The sequence below is a fragment of the Sciurus carolinensis genome, chromosome 6 (genome assembly GCF_902686445.1).
Source record: "Sciurus carolinensis chromosome 6, mSciCar1.2, whole genome shotgun sequence".
NCBI classification, from domain to species: Eukaryota; Metazoa; Chordata; class Mammalia; order Rodentia; family Sciuridae; genus Sciurus; species Sciurus carolinensis.
In genome coordinates, this window is record NC_062218.1 from 60,892,794 (window position 1) to 60,907,550 (window position 14,757).

Here is a 14,757-nt window from a genome sequence, read left to right on the forward strand (position 1 = left end):
ACCTCGATACATTTACTTGCCTTAAGCTCTTTATTAACTCCCCCGGAGGAGCGCGGCTGTGGCTGCGCTGCGGCCGCGCCCCCTGCGCCCTGGTGGTCTGGCTCCTCCGCGCGGCGCACATGCTAAACAGATTAACATGCCTTGGCTGACCCACGCTTCGCAACCCGCGGATAGGGTTTCTGCAGCTCCATGTGGAAATTAACCTATCTGTACCCGTGGTCAGCTGCGCCCGGTCGCTCCTGCGCAGGCCGGGCAATCCAAACAAACCCAGGCCGCTGGCTCCCTCTGTGACTCTTGGCCCCTCTCCCTCTTTCCCAGCCAAATATTTATTGGAAAAGAGGTTCTCCTCTTTGGCAGAAGGTAGGGCACATTTCTGAGAGTTCTTTATTTGTAAATGATTTTTGGCAGGGCCAGGCACCCTTAGGAGGGGGTGGCAGGGAACTCAAACTCCATGACTGGAAGGTTTCTAGCTCTCTGCAGGCAGGGAGCTGTTTGTGTTTGCACAGGGCACCCTGGTCCTGGTCATTAAAAATACATGTGCTGTCTTTATTTTGCTTTTGTAATAGTCCCTCTGTTTAATGCGACTGTGTACTTTGTTCTAGGGCAAGTTTTCTCCCATCTCCACCTCCCATTCGACAGTGACAACCAGTAAGCAAAGTGAGTGGATTCTTATGGATTTTCTTTCCCACATAGAGGAACTGAAAAGGCAAACTCAGAAGCTGGTGGGTACCAGCCCGAGGCCAAAACTTAATGACAGCAGCATCTGCCTCTCAACGCCTGCCTCTTCCAGCAAGTCAGGGCAACTGAGGTTGACTAGTGTACTCTAGCTTACTTGTTACACATTTTCCTCCTGCATCCTATTTTTCTATTATAATTATATTTCAGCAGTTCAGCCTTTCACTAGATATAGATGGTACAGGGTCTGCATCAGTTGGATGGGGCAGCTATTGTGACTACTGCCAGGACGATGGATGTGGCTTTTCATATTCCTTTCTATTTTCTCTTCATATTTCCTTGATCATGAAATGTCTACATTGTTTGGAAACCACAAATGGCTATTTTCTAGGGGCGATTGCTACTCCTGATGGTTGCCTTGTCCCACTACTCAAAATGAGCGCAGGTCACCTGAGGTTGTGGGTTGTGCCATCATACCTCACTGGCTGCTGGCAGCATGAGGTCATTTTGTTGGGGTGGTTTCGGTGTGTCCTCGGTGTTGTTTCTCAAGACCTGTGGCAGCCATCCATCCCATTTGCTTTTACTTTCCAGTCGGCCCCAGTGCAATGCCCTATGATGTCTTGGCATCAAAACACTGTGCCAGACTCACAGGTGGCGCTGATCAAAGTGTGCAATGGCAGGGTCACAGTGGACCCATGAACAACAAGAAGGCTGAGCATTACTGCCCCTTAACAGATCACCCTTTGCCAGTCTGCTGAGGGACATGCCAACCCTGTTGATTCATCTTGCCCTTTCTTTCCAGTCATGTATTTTTTGGATGGGTGGCACGTTCCTGAGGTAGAAAAAGCTTTCAGAGTGCAAGCGTCCAGAAAAACAATCAGGAACCAATTGGCAGCACATTTTAGGTGGTTTCAGCCTGACACTGAGGAGATGAACTAGAATTGGCGCTGATAATATGCCCACAGCTAAGAACTGCATTGAAACCAAGCTATAAATAAATGTGCTGAGGACAAGGGAAATAATGGTTTCCCCTCCCACCCCTCAAATACGCAGTGCCACGAGAAACCTAGATTCTTCTGCTAAAGCAACAGAAACCACTGAACTTAAAAAGAAAAAAAAAAAAAATGAGACTCAGGTCTAAGGCAGCACAAGGCCTAAGTCAGTCCAGAGCTGGTGTTTCTTTTTCCCCCTGGTATGGATAACATCATGGAATTCTTTTTGGCTCTGGAATTGTGGGATTTAATCAGAGCTTGTTGTGAGAGCATTTCTCCAGGTTTCTCACAAGGCAGCTGGCATCCTGGTTTCTGGAAATCCTTATTCTCCTCTTCTTCTTCATCAGCACCTACATTCGATATTGTCCATATGGATCATGTGAGGGGAAACACACAAATTACAGCAACTTTTGTCTTTTGTCGTAAAGGTCTGACAGGGCAATAAACACTCACAGCCTCCCTCCTCCAGGAATTCCTCATCCTCCCTGTGTGGCTCTAGCCCTGTGGATAATATCATTACAGGACTAAACAAATAAACAGTCGATCCAAATCAACCAGGAGGCGCTGGGGACTACACAGTTCCTCTCTGCAAAGATGATACAAGTAAATTTACACTCACAGCTTGGACATGCTCCAGCAGCTATGAATAGCTGTTCAGTTCTGTCAGGCTGCGGAGGAGTTCGGGTGCTGGACTGACCCCCAGCCTGGTCTTTGCTTCCATCAATGTGAGCTTTCAGGGTTCTGTTTTCCTTACTATCCTCGACTGGGAACATCAAGGACCAGTAACACTTTTTATGAACCCTGAACTCAAAGAAGCAGCTTTTACTACAAAGTTAACATATTAAACCCAATGACATGGATGAAAGGTTAACACACTTCTGCCAGCTCCGAGCTTCCCCTTCGAATGCGATTTCCTGTGTTCAGGCTGTCACTTTTGTGGCTGCTGCAGACATTAATGCCATTTCTCCTACCGCAGGCCCTTCCACAGGCACAGCAATTCATTGCACTTCAGCCAGAGAACAGAAACTGCCTGTAGTCGAGCCACAGCAAACACTTATTCCAGTCTTGACCAACATGTTGAGATAATTTTTTCCATTGTATGCATATATTTAAGTGCCACACTGTACCCCAGAAATATGTATAATTTACTAAGTGCCAAAATATATATAAACGATTAAGATTTTTAAAATAATTTTTTGATTGAGAAGACTCAGTTACAATGATAACATGAACACCACATGCAGTTTTCCTTTTTCAACTTTAAAAGTGAAACTTTCTTGTGTCCTGACTCTATATGTGTGTCAGCAGTTCCTGTGATGTTTTGTTTTGTGCTGCCTGTTCTTGTGACCTGAGGCTTTGTTCTTTTTAATGATTACTCTTGCTGCAACTATATGATTGTGTGTGTTGAAAAAAATAAAGACTGAAAAGAAATATACTAAAACATTATCAGTGGTGGGGGGTTGTATTTTCAAAAGACCTCTATAATTCTTTGCTTCCCTACCCCCAAATTAAAAAGTGTTAAAAAATTTATTTGAAATCAGTTTCATCCTCTTGTGGTAAGCTCTAAATTCTGTTCTGTAGGGCTAATGGCCAAAAAAATAAAATAAAAATAAAAATAAAATTTAAAAATGTGTTAACAAAGAATAAAACAGGTGTGTTCTGGTATCTATGACCTATTCTGGGACACATTGAAAACAATTCTACCTTCTTCAGGTGCCCACAGGCCTCCACAGGTGAGCCCAGTCTTGGGCAGTGTATGACCTTTCTGCCACTATAATGAAATACTTGACACAGGCCACTTATGAAATAAAGAGGTGTTTTCTTTGGCTCATAAAGTCTTATTTTGATCATAAAGGTCTTTGAGGACCTAGTCCATGATCAGGAAGCCCCATGGTTTGGGTCTCCATTGAGGGGAGCATATACACCATGGTGGGAATTCATGTCAGAGTGAGCAGTCACATTTGAGCCAGGAAGTGACCTAACAACCTCCAGGCAGTTTCCTCTTAAAGGTCTATAGTACTTCCAATGCCACCACCCTGCAGACCAAACATTTACAGAGGAATCTTTGGGGGACACGCATCTAAATCACAGCAGGCAGGATATGCTTTTAGATCTGTTAAATTTATGTCCTGGGGTGAACATAAAGGGAACCCAACTCCAGGAGGGACAGGGGCAGTAGGCAACCACTTGTCCCAAGTGAGACTGGCTTCTACAGCTTTCCTGAGGTCAAGGTTATAGTGAGTAGGGGAGCAAAGTCATGAGAGGTGAGGAGGTGAAACACAGAAACACATTCCTTTGAGTCCCAGTCACATGTCAGTTCTATGCACAAGGAAGAAGAGACCCTGCCCTCCACTAATAGAGAGAGCTCCAGTGCCTGACTTAGGAGACTGCTGTCTTTTGCTTAGTCTTTAGAATCCCCAGTTGGGGAGGCAAAGGCTTCTGTTTGTTCAGGGGCAGAACTATCTGGGTTAGGCTCCCAAAAGCTAGAAAAACAAGTTGTGGCCACAGACCACCTGGCAAAGAGCCTCAGGGGACTGGAAAGTAGAGTCCCCCTGACACTGTACTAGTTCTTCCACTGTCTTCGAAATTGGTTCAAACTCCTTCTATATAGTTCCTTGAAAACTTGACCACTATGTTGTGTCTGTTTTCTCTGTTTTCACTTGGTTCTCCTGCCATATTTTAGTTAAGTCATCTTTGAATGCCAGCCTGTCTTAGCTGCATGAAGGGAAACTAAACACAGGAGTTTTTCTTGTACTCAGGCTGGATTTTAAAGGAAGATAAGCATGGCAGTGGCAGTTGGAATTGAAGTGTTATACTTCTGGGGACAGATGCAACTCTGGAAATGTCCCAGGTTTTGTGACAGAGACAGAGATGAAGATACACATAGAGAGACTTTCTTTCACCTGGAGAAATCTTCCAGAAAATTTCTTGGTTTACACTGTGTAATAACTAATAATAGATACAAATAATAGATAGATAATAGATATAATAATAGATAACTAATAATAGATAGTACTATTACAAGAAATGTTACAGATCTAAGATTTGATAAAAAGTGTGACCACACAATTCTTCAGTGTTTTCCTGATGTGTTGATTTTGTGCAAAATCCCAAAGACTGAAACAAAGTTTGAGGAAAAGCAAATGATATATTTTTCTTCCTTTACAAATATATGGCAGTTCTGGAAACCCTGACATTTGAAAATCTGCATTTTCCTTTATTAGTTTTCAAAACAATTTTATAAAAAAACTTTCCCATTAAGTTGCAACTATGACAGAGACTGTTTATCGTTTCATAATGTCTGCTTTTCCCTTCTTCTTTTTAGGAAAACCCCCTAAATTGTAGGTGGACATATGCCACCCCTAGAGACTACATTTCCCAGGCTCCCTTGCAGCTTGATAAAGAGACATGTGACTAAGATCTGGCCAATAGGATGGTAAGTAAAAATGATGTGTAAAACTTCTTGTCATATCCTTACATAGAAGCTGATGTCCTTGAAATCCTTTCACTTTATCCTGCAGCATGGCACAGGGATAAGTGGTGGTAAGCCAGTTTTGGCCATATGGATGAGGGCAACATCATAAGGATAACTGAGCATCCCTTCAGCAGCTCTGCCTTACTCTTTTGTATTTTCTACAAGCTCAGATATTTCCATAAGAGAAATATATTTGTTTAAGTCACTATCATTTGATCTTTGTTAAAGCAGCAAACATATCGCAACACATATAGCAAATGTTCTTAGCATATTTAAATCATGACTTAATTTATATGATTTTGTGCTACATACATTTTGGGGAAAGCAAGGTGTGTTTCTTTTATTAATGGCACTGCTATCCTACTCCTCTGGGTTAAAATTCTTACGTTCATCTCTGACTCCTTTCATTCCTTGTGTGCCCATGTCCAATTTATCATCAAATCTTGGTGAAATTTTTCTTTACAATGCCTATGAGATTTAACTCTTTCTTTCCAGATCCACAGCCAGCCCTTGTCCATTTTCTAAGCATTTCATGCCCAGATTTCTAGAGTAGTTCCTAATTGTCTCCAATTAGTTCCAGTCTGTCCACTACCAAATAAGTCTTCCCAAAACATCAATTTCCTCACTTCCTCATTTCTCAAACTTCATATTTCCACTTGAACCATATGAAAGTCCTAATAATAGAGTTATGGACTTAAAAATGTGGTAGGTTATGAGGTTAACCTAATATTTAGGATGAATTAAAAGAATTGTACTGCAGTTCCAGTTTTACCAAACAACCCCTTCATTCACTTTGCCCAGATTTCTTACAGTCTTCCTCATACTTTTTTGAAACTTCTTCCTGCTGTGCCTTTGTTGGAAGTAGTTTCCTCTCTCTCATAAGTCTCTCTTCTTCCTCCTCTCTCAATGTCACCCTCCATTTCTTTCAAGACTCTGTTCTAGACTCTCTTCCTCATTATAGTTTCCCTAATCAATCATACTTCATAGGAAACCTAATCCTTAACTTGAATTATTAAAACCTTCTCCAATAATATGAGTGTCTTCTTTCCTAAATAAATTGCAAAATCTTCAGGGGCTGACTGTGTCCTTTAATTCTTAAACAATTTTTAGTAGTAATAAAAGGGCTCATAATGGACATTTAACAAATATCTTCTAACTTGGAAAAGCCATTAAAACTATTAAACTTCCTGGTCTGACTAAAATAAACACTCTCAATAAAATCTCCCAATTGTTTCTAGAAGGGAAATACTGTATGTGAATGCTACTAGCCAAATAGTAGTACTTTTTTCTACTACCAGAAAGGTGTGAATGGCACTAACTTGTATGACTGGACTCTCGTGTTTGCTCTCTCTTACACTTGCACACAAAGAGGCTTCCTCGAGTCATTTCTTCTCATTTGATCAGTGTGGTTCTTGGTCGGAAAAGAACTTCCCATTTTCTTCCACTTCTAACTAATCAAAGTTCTCTCTCATTTATACTACATGTTGTATTTCTGGTTTTATGTCCACTTCCTCTGCAAGACTGTGAGTACTCAGGGGGTGTGGACTCATGTGTGATGAAGTCGTATATGAGCCATCAGCAAGGAGTTCTATTTCAAGGGGGAGCAAAAGTAAAGATTGAGAAATATCAGGTATCAGTGCTGGTTTTCCAGACTTGCTGACTCTAGTGGTATCAGAATACTGGATATGGATCTCACTAGGTGTCATTTTTAAGTTGCTCAAAAGGAAATGACTGGTTCTTCAGACTTGCAAAAGTTTCAGTTCAGCTAAGAGAAGTTGCTTTGATTTTATCTCAAGATCACTCCTGTTCCTGGTCTCATCACTTTCATGTCCTTCTGTTGCCCTACAAGGCTCAGACCATAGCCTGGAAATGGAAGGCTTGTTTCTTCACAGATTACATTTAACACAAAGTGCTAACAAAAGCGAAGGATGAATTAGAAGCTGACATTATTTATTAGGTTACCAATACTTAAGTACATATGCTTTTTTCATGACTGGAAATAACATTGATTAGGATTTTAATTCTGTGTGTTCACTTGACTGGGGAAAAGGATGCCCAAATTAAAGATGATTTCCGAGTGTGTCTGTGAGGGTGTTTCCAGATGAGGTTAGTATTTGAATTGGTGTACTAGTGAAGTAGATGTGCTCCCCAATGTGGGTGGGCATCCTCCAACCCACTTAGGGCCTGAATAGAACAGAAAGTAGAAGGAGGAGAAATTTCCCCCTTTTGCTTCTTGCCTGCCTGCTTGAGTTGGGACCTTGGTCTTGCCTTGCCCTAAGCCTGTACTTTATGCCCAGCATCCCTGGTTCTCAGGTCACCAATCTGAGACTGGAATTTATGCCACCAGCTTTCCTGGGTCTTCACCTGCAAACAGTGTGATTCTCAGCCTCCATCCTACTGCTCTGTTTCTCTAGAAAATCCTGACCAATATAGATGGCTTTAGTGTGGCTAGCCTAGAATATTAAACAGTGGTATCTCTTTCCATGACTAAAGGGTATTGTCAATGATTCTGGAGATGACAAGAATTTGACCAGGATTTGTAAATGATTTAATGATTAGAAAATACAACCTATCAAGACTAAGGAATTAATATTATTTAAATTTACATGCTTTGGTCTGGAGGAAAAAAAGGAATGAGGAATACTTTTATAATGGAGTTCTAATATAAGAAATTTGTTGACCAGCTGTTCTCAATTTTACCTGAAAAGAGGGGAAAAATAAGGAATGAATTTAAGAAGTATCATGGGGAGTGTAAGGCAGACTTTTCTGACACTAGTCAGTGGTTCTCAAATTTTAGTTCCTAAACCCCCTAGGATCTTGTTTAAAATGCAGGTTCCTGGCCTCTATACTTAGCAGTTCTGACTGGATAAATCCTGGGTGGAACATAAGAATCTAAATTTTTAATAAGCCCTGACCCTTCAAGTTGAATCGAGGTTGGTGGCCCTTAGATCACACTTTGAGAACCACTAGGGTGGATGACTGAATGGAATGGATTCTTAGGGGACTCACTGAGCTTTTCTCCTCTGGAATATTTATTCATAAAGTTGTTTTTATTTTATTTCACTTCAACTTTGGAGCATTTACCATGTATTTAGAGGGGCATACTAGATTGAATAGTATTCTCCTGTCTCACCCCCCAACTCCTGTCCTTCCCAGAACTTTAAAATGTGATCTTATTTGGAAATAGGATCATCACAGATATACTTAGTTAGGATGAAGTCCTACTGAATAATATCAAGAACAGCTAGCCATCATCAAAAGCTAGGAAGAGCAAGGAAAGATTCTCCCCTAGTGCCTTCACAGAGAGCATAGCCCTGATGACACCTTGGTTTCAAAGACTTGAAGCCTCCAAAATTGTGAGAGAATACACCACCCAGTTTGTGGTACTTAATCGTGGTAGCTCTAGGAAACTAATACAGGAAATTTCAACATCATGCCAGTAGGCAGAGAAGTAGATGAGCTCACAATATAGGGATTTATTGTTTTATAGATTTTTTGGCTCATATTTTGGAGGATATAGGTATTCAGATATTTGCAATAGTCATAAACTAGATAGTGGTTCATTATTATTTATAATATCATTCTTCTAACCCATCCCTTAAAACCCCAGCTCTTAAAACTGAACACACATGGGCTAGGGGTGTAGCTCAGTGACAGAGTGCATATTTTGTATGCACATGGTCCTGGATTGTACCTCCACTAAGACACACACACACACACACACACACACACACCACACACACATACCTGAGTATATATGATCTTGAATATTTGAGAAAGATGGACTTTTGATTTTTAGAAGACTATTACAATAAATGAACTTGTTTGTTGAAATAAACAGAACACTCCAAATTTTCATATCCAAAAATAAATGGTTGGGTTAAATAAATGAACAGATTTGAAGTCACTTTCCTCTTAAAATTCTAGGAGTTAACTTTAAGAGTAAATCTAATTATCCATCAGTTTGAAATGATGGTGACATTTTGTACAGGAAGCTTATCTACTTGAATGAGACTTTAGTAACTTGGGCTTAGAAGAACAACTCATGCAGGAAATTAAATGTATTTCCTTATAAGACATGTTAAAATAACCCCTTTCTTGCTAGTTGCTTTGTAATTGTTAAATTATACTAATATATTTCCTTTTTGATTGTCTACATTTAGTGACTCTAACATCTGAAAAGTCATTGATTTGCTTGATCTCTTGTTTCTCAGATAGGTGCTATTTTATGGTGTAATGTGATAGAGAAGGGGGAACGAACTTGGATTGTTGCTGGCATATCAGTTCTTTCCCTTAATAAAACACTCAACTGAGTCATTTTCTCTGGCTACTTTTCCATTGTAAAAAAATCTAAATCAAAGAACATGACTGCTTTTATTGGCAAAACAGTAGATAAATTAGGGATGTAAAAATGCAAGCAGGATTCAGTACAAGTGCTACTCAGAATGGACTTGCTGGGTGAAAGGTTTACTCTGTCAATTTTCCTCTTGAGACACTTAGGTTTAAGGAAATGTTTGCACTGCTCTAGAGAAAAAGTTGGCTGTGTGTTTTTCTTTTGTGTTTAGGCCACTCTGGAAGTAATTCCTTTGGGCACAATTATCTAACATATGGTGATTTAGAAAAAGCCTCAAGCAAAGGTCATTTGGATGTTTTAGGCAGGAAAGAAGAAAATCCATCTTGGAGAATAAAAGGAAGTCAGGAAAGGCTGAGGTGCAACTTATGGTCAAAAGGACAAAAAGTGAAAGTGAGGTAGATTTTAAGCAAAAAAATGTGACTCCGGTTTTTTGGTTTTTGCTTTGTTTTTGTTTGTATTTGATTTTTGTGTGAAGATTGGGCAAGTGGAGGTGAAAGACAAGGCTGTGGTATCAGAGAAGCTTGGTGCTGGACAGGCATGGAAGACACCAAGGTCAGCATGGGACCTGTACATTTGAACCCTACTGTTGAACAGGGATTATGCTCAGAAGGGTCCCACGCTGTATTAATGCCTATTGTTATTGTCTTGAAATTCTGAACAATTTTTAAAATATATTTTAGTTGTAGGTGGACACAATACCTTTATTTTATTTTTATGTGGTGCCAAGGATGGAACCCAGCACCTCACACGTTCCAGGTGGGCACTCTACCACTGAGCCACAACCCCAACCCTGAAATTTTGAACAATTTTTAACTTTAATCCCTACCATTTCATTTTGCACTGGACCTGCAAATTATGTAGACCGTTCTGCAAAAGATTGTTTGTAACTATTTGGTTTTTTAGATGAGAAAATAAGGTCCTGAGAGACAAATGACTTGCCTGGAAGAGCCAGGAAGAAAGCCCAGTTCTCTGGGTCAAAACTGCAACTGAGTGTGCAAAGTATCTAAACAAAGAGACCTGCTTTCACCCTCATACTAAAAAGAAACTTCTTCATGCATCACAAATGAGCCAAATAAAACATTTAAAGAATCCCAAAAGGAAGAAAGGTCTGGTTATGACTGGATATGAGAAAGAACTCACATTGACTTTTCAAGTCATGTATAAAAAATCCAAGCTGCCATATTGATTTTCCCCACTTCAGCATCAGCCCTCCCACTACTCTCTAAGATCTGGGAATCCTGGCATGTACTCTTCATCTTCTCACTCAAAGAGCCATGCTGTAAGTAAATTTAAGCAGTGGATCAAGCTGAATTGCTGTTCTCATACTGTGGAGAACTGGCTATCCTGCTCTGCATACCTTTATCACTGGTACTGTCCTACTGAAAATAGGTTAATTTAATAATTGTGCACTTATCTTCTTGTAGGGCAGGAAGATGGCTATAATTAGTCTGGCATCAGCCACACAACCAACCATACTACACAGAATTGAGCATCACACAATAGCTGGCCATTGTTTACACTTTCCAAAAGGGAACCCAACCCAGATCAAGTTCACCTGAGGAGCATCTTCACTGAACTGGAAATTGTCCTACATCATTGTAATATTCTATATCTTCAAGTTGACATTGCTATCAGAATTTGTATATTTTAGATGAAGGAAACTATATGAAATAGTTGTTTTTAATTGCTGTTTATATTGGAACAAAAAAATCTGCTTTTAACCACCATGCCCCAACCAACTCTCCATAACTTCCTGATGGTAAGCAACATTTATAGAAATACAAAGGTAAGTTTGCAACTGCCCAGGAGTTGTCAGCAGAAATTCTGTAGAACCAGAACAGGCCAAGGAATCCTCAAAACACCTCATTTTTCCCCATGAGAAACATCCTACTTAATATTCCCTTGGTGTAAATCACAGATGTATAGATAGGCCAATATTACCTGATTCACAGAAAAAAAAAGTTGTCTGCAATAACCAAATCCCTGTCATATCTTCAAATCAGAATGTGTAAGCAGTATATCAGAAAGATATGACAGGGACTTTATTGGTAAAGAGGAACCAAATGTGTAGGAAACATGGCTCAAGTTCTTTTGTGAAAGAAACATTCAGGATTTTGTCAAGTGTATGGGGAGGGTGTGGCAGGGTGAGGCATAAAATACTTTCCATGTACAAGTCCAGTAGAGAGAAGGGAAATGTGAAAATACAAGAAAACACACGTGAGAGATTTATCTTGGCAGGATTTTTATGTTATAACATCTTGAAGTCAAAAGATACTCTAATCCTCCACTTATATTTTATAGGTAAGGAAACTGAGGTCTGAGGAGATTGGTAATGATTTGAGGTCACTCAGTCTAATGGAAGAAAAACCAGATCACTAACCTCCAAGTACAAAAGAGGTACAGCCTAGGCACATGGTCAGTGGGGAGGGGTTCTTGGAAGAAATTGGTCACTGTCAAATATTGAGGCAAGTGACTTGAACTTTAGGGCCTCAATGACCCAAAGTGTGTAACTTGGAACTGCACTTCTCAACTGGCTTGGGTTTTGGTTACTGCAGAAATCATGGAGAACTAACCCCCAAGCACTTTTTTCAAATCACTCCACACCATGACCCCAAGGGCAGACAGCAGACAGAGAACTGATGGTCCTGAGCCACTTTGACAGTCTGGGTCTCTGTAACTGCAGACACAATAGCAGCCTCAGAGATCCTAACAGAGGTCCAGACCTGCTGTCTGAAGAGTTCTGCCTCTGACAGTTGACCTTAGGAACCTCAAGCTCCTTAATCTTCCCATGGTTGAATGAAGAACTCCAAGGAAGAGACTGAGGAGTACATAATCAAGCAAGGATTGCAGCCATGTGTGTGTAGGATCAGCTTCTGCAAGGCAGCAGTCCACTGGGAAATACAAGAGTCTGGAGGACAAGGAATTCCCTCCCATTAACACAATAGTAGTAAGTGCCCAAGAATTCAGAGGCAACCTGAGACTCTCTCACTTAAAAAATAAAATCACCAGTTAATATGTATAATTAATACATCTTAATAAAAAATAAAATCAAATTTTTCTTGAAACACAAAATTTAACTAAACCACAATTAACTGTTACCATTTGCATTACTGAAATAGCAACTTATCATAATCACATGCTTTTCCAGTTACTACAGGTCATGTTAACATTTTAATTTTCTTCACAGTGTGAACATCACCAGCCAGGTATATGCTTTTTGGTTCTCTACTGCTATTATTTGAATTTACTTCCAAAAGTGAACCACCATGTTAATCATCTTTCCATCACTGCGACAAATACCTGAAAAGATCAACGTAGAGGAGGAAAGATCTATTTTGACTCATGGTTTCAGAGGTTTCAGTCTGTGGTTGTTTAGCCACATTCATTCTGGGCCTGTGAAGAGGCAGAACATCATAGTGCAAGGGTTGGCTGAGCAGAGTTGCTTACTGAATGTCAGGCAAGAAGCAGAGAGGGAGGACAGGGACAAGATGTATTTCCTAAGGGCATGCCTCCAAGGACACACTCCTTCAACTAGGTCCCAATTCCCCAGTTTCTGCCACTTCCTGACATTGCCATCAAATTATTAGTCCACTGATGAGGTCACAACCCTCACGATCTAATCACTTTCTCAAATCCCCCCCTCTGAACATTGCTGCATTGGGGGTGAAGTCTTCAACACAGGAGCCTTTAGGGACTATTTCAAATCAACAACTACCTGCATGCAAATCCACATCTCAAGTTCTGCTTTTTGGAGGCTATGAGGCTAAGAAATAACATTTCTTGTACCTGTGCTGGCCTATCTTATATCCTGGATGTATTCTTAGCAGACCAGTGGAAGGCTCTCATTCTTTACCTGTTTTTCTTTCTTCTTTTTTTTAATTATGTGGGTTTTTTTTTATTGTAAACAAATGGGATACATGTTGTTTCTCTATTTGTACATGGAGTCAAGGCATACCATTTGTGTAATCATAAATTTACATAGGGCAATGTTGTTTGATTCATTCTGTTATTTTTTTCCCTTCCCCCCCACCCCTCCCACCCCTCTTTTCCCTCTATACAGTCCTTCCTTCTTTCTTACTTCTGACATCCTGTTTGGCTTCTATCTTATTCATCTCTGATCTTTAACCTATTTTTTTTTCATTCAAACCTAGTGTACTGATGCCCCCAATCCCTTGAAATCCACAGCTTATAAAAATACCTCAATTCTTCTTCTTCTGAGTCCAAATGCTCACTAATTCAGTGGCTCTAAGCCCAGGATAAGGTGAGCACAGCACTGTATCTCTAATTAGGTACTTTTCAAATCCCCTGTGGTATGTACAGTTTGGATTACTAAATTATGCCAAAGCATTTCGTGTGAGGGAGGTGTGAAGATTAATAAATTGTGGTTTCTAAATAGCTTTAAAAGTCTAGAATGAGGGTGTTTTTCAAATATATGGCAATGCCTGTAGTAACAGAGATTACCTTAGCTCACTGAATAAATTTTATTTTGGGAAAATATCCTGTCTAGCTGAGTCCAGATAGCATGAACATGCTGCAGTAATTTCACACTTTGACAGCACAGGGCACTACAATTCATTCATCCATTCACCATAAACACTTAATAGATATTTATCATGTGCTGGGAACTCAGTGAGGCCCTATAGATTTAAAAAAAAAATGTCACCTTCAAATCAGTAACATAGAAGAGTAAATGAATGGTTATAATGTGCAGCTGCTAGTTAAGGAGAAAGTAAAGTGCTGGGTGAGTTTAGAGGAAGGAAAGATCAGAGTTAAATGAAGGATTCAGTCAGGTAGCACAAGGAAGGTGATGTTTGGATGAAGCCTGAAGGGGAAGTAGAAGTTTTTAAAATAATTTCTAAAATTTGTAATAAATATAGAGACAGAAAGTTGCAGAAATAGTACAGAGTCTCACATACCTGTCCCTTAACATCCCCATTCTTAATATCTTATATTTTCAAGGTGCATTTGTAAAAACTAAGAAATCAACATTAGCACCTTACTATTAACTATTTTCCACGCTTTTTTTGGATGTCACCAATTTTTCCATTAATATTCTCTTGCTGTTCCAGGACCCCCTTCAGGCAACCAGTGCATTTCATTGTCATGTCTTCTCAGTGTCCTCTGTCTGGCGACAGTTTATGTCTTTGCTTGTTTTCCTGATTTGACAGCCTTGAGGAGTTCTGGCTACATATGCTGCAGAATGCCCCCCAATCTGGGTTTGTCTGATGTTTTTCTCATGGTTAGACTGTGGTTATAGGTTT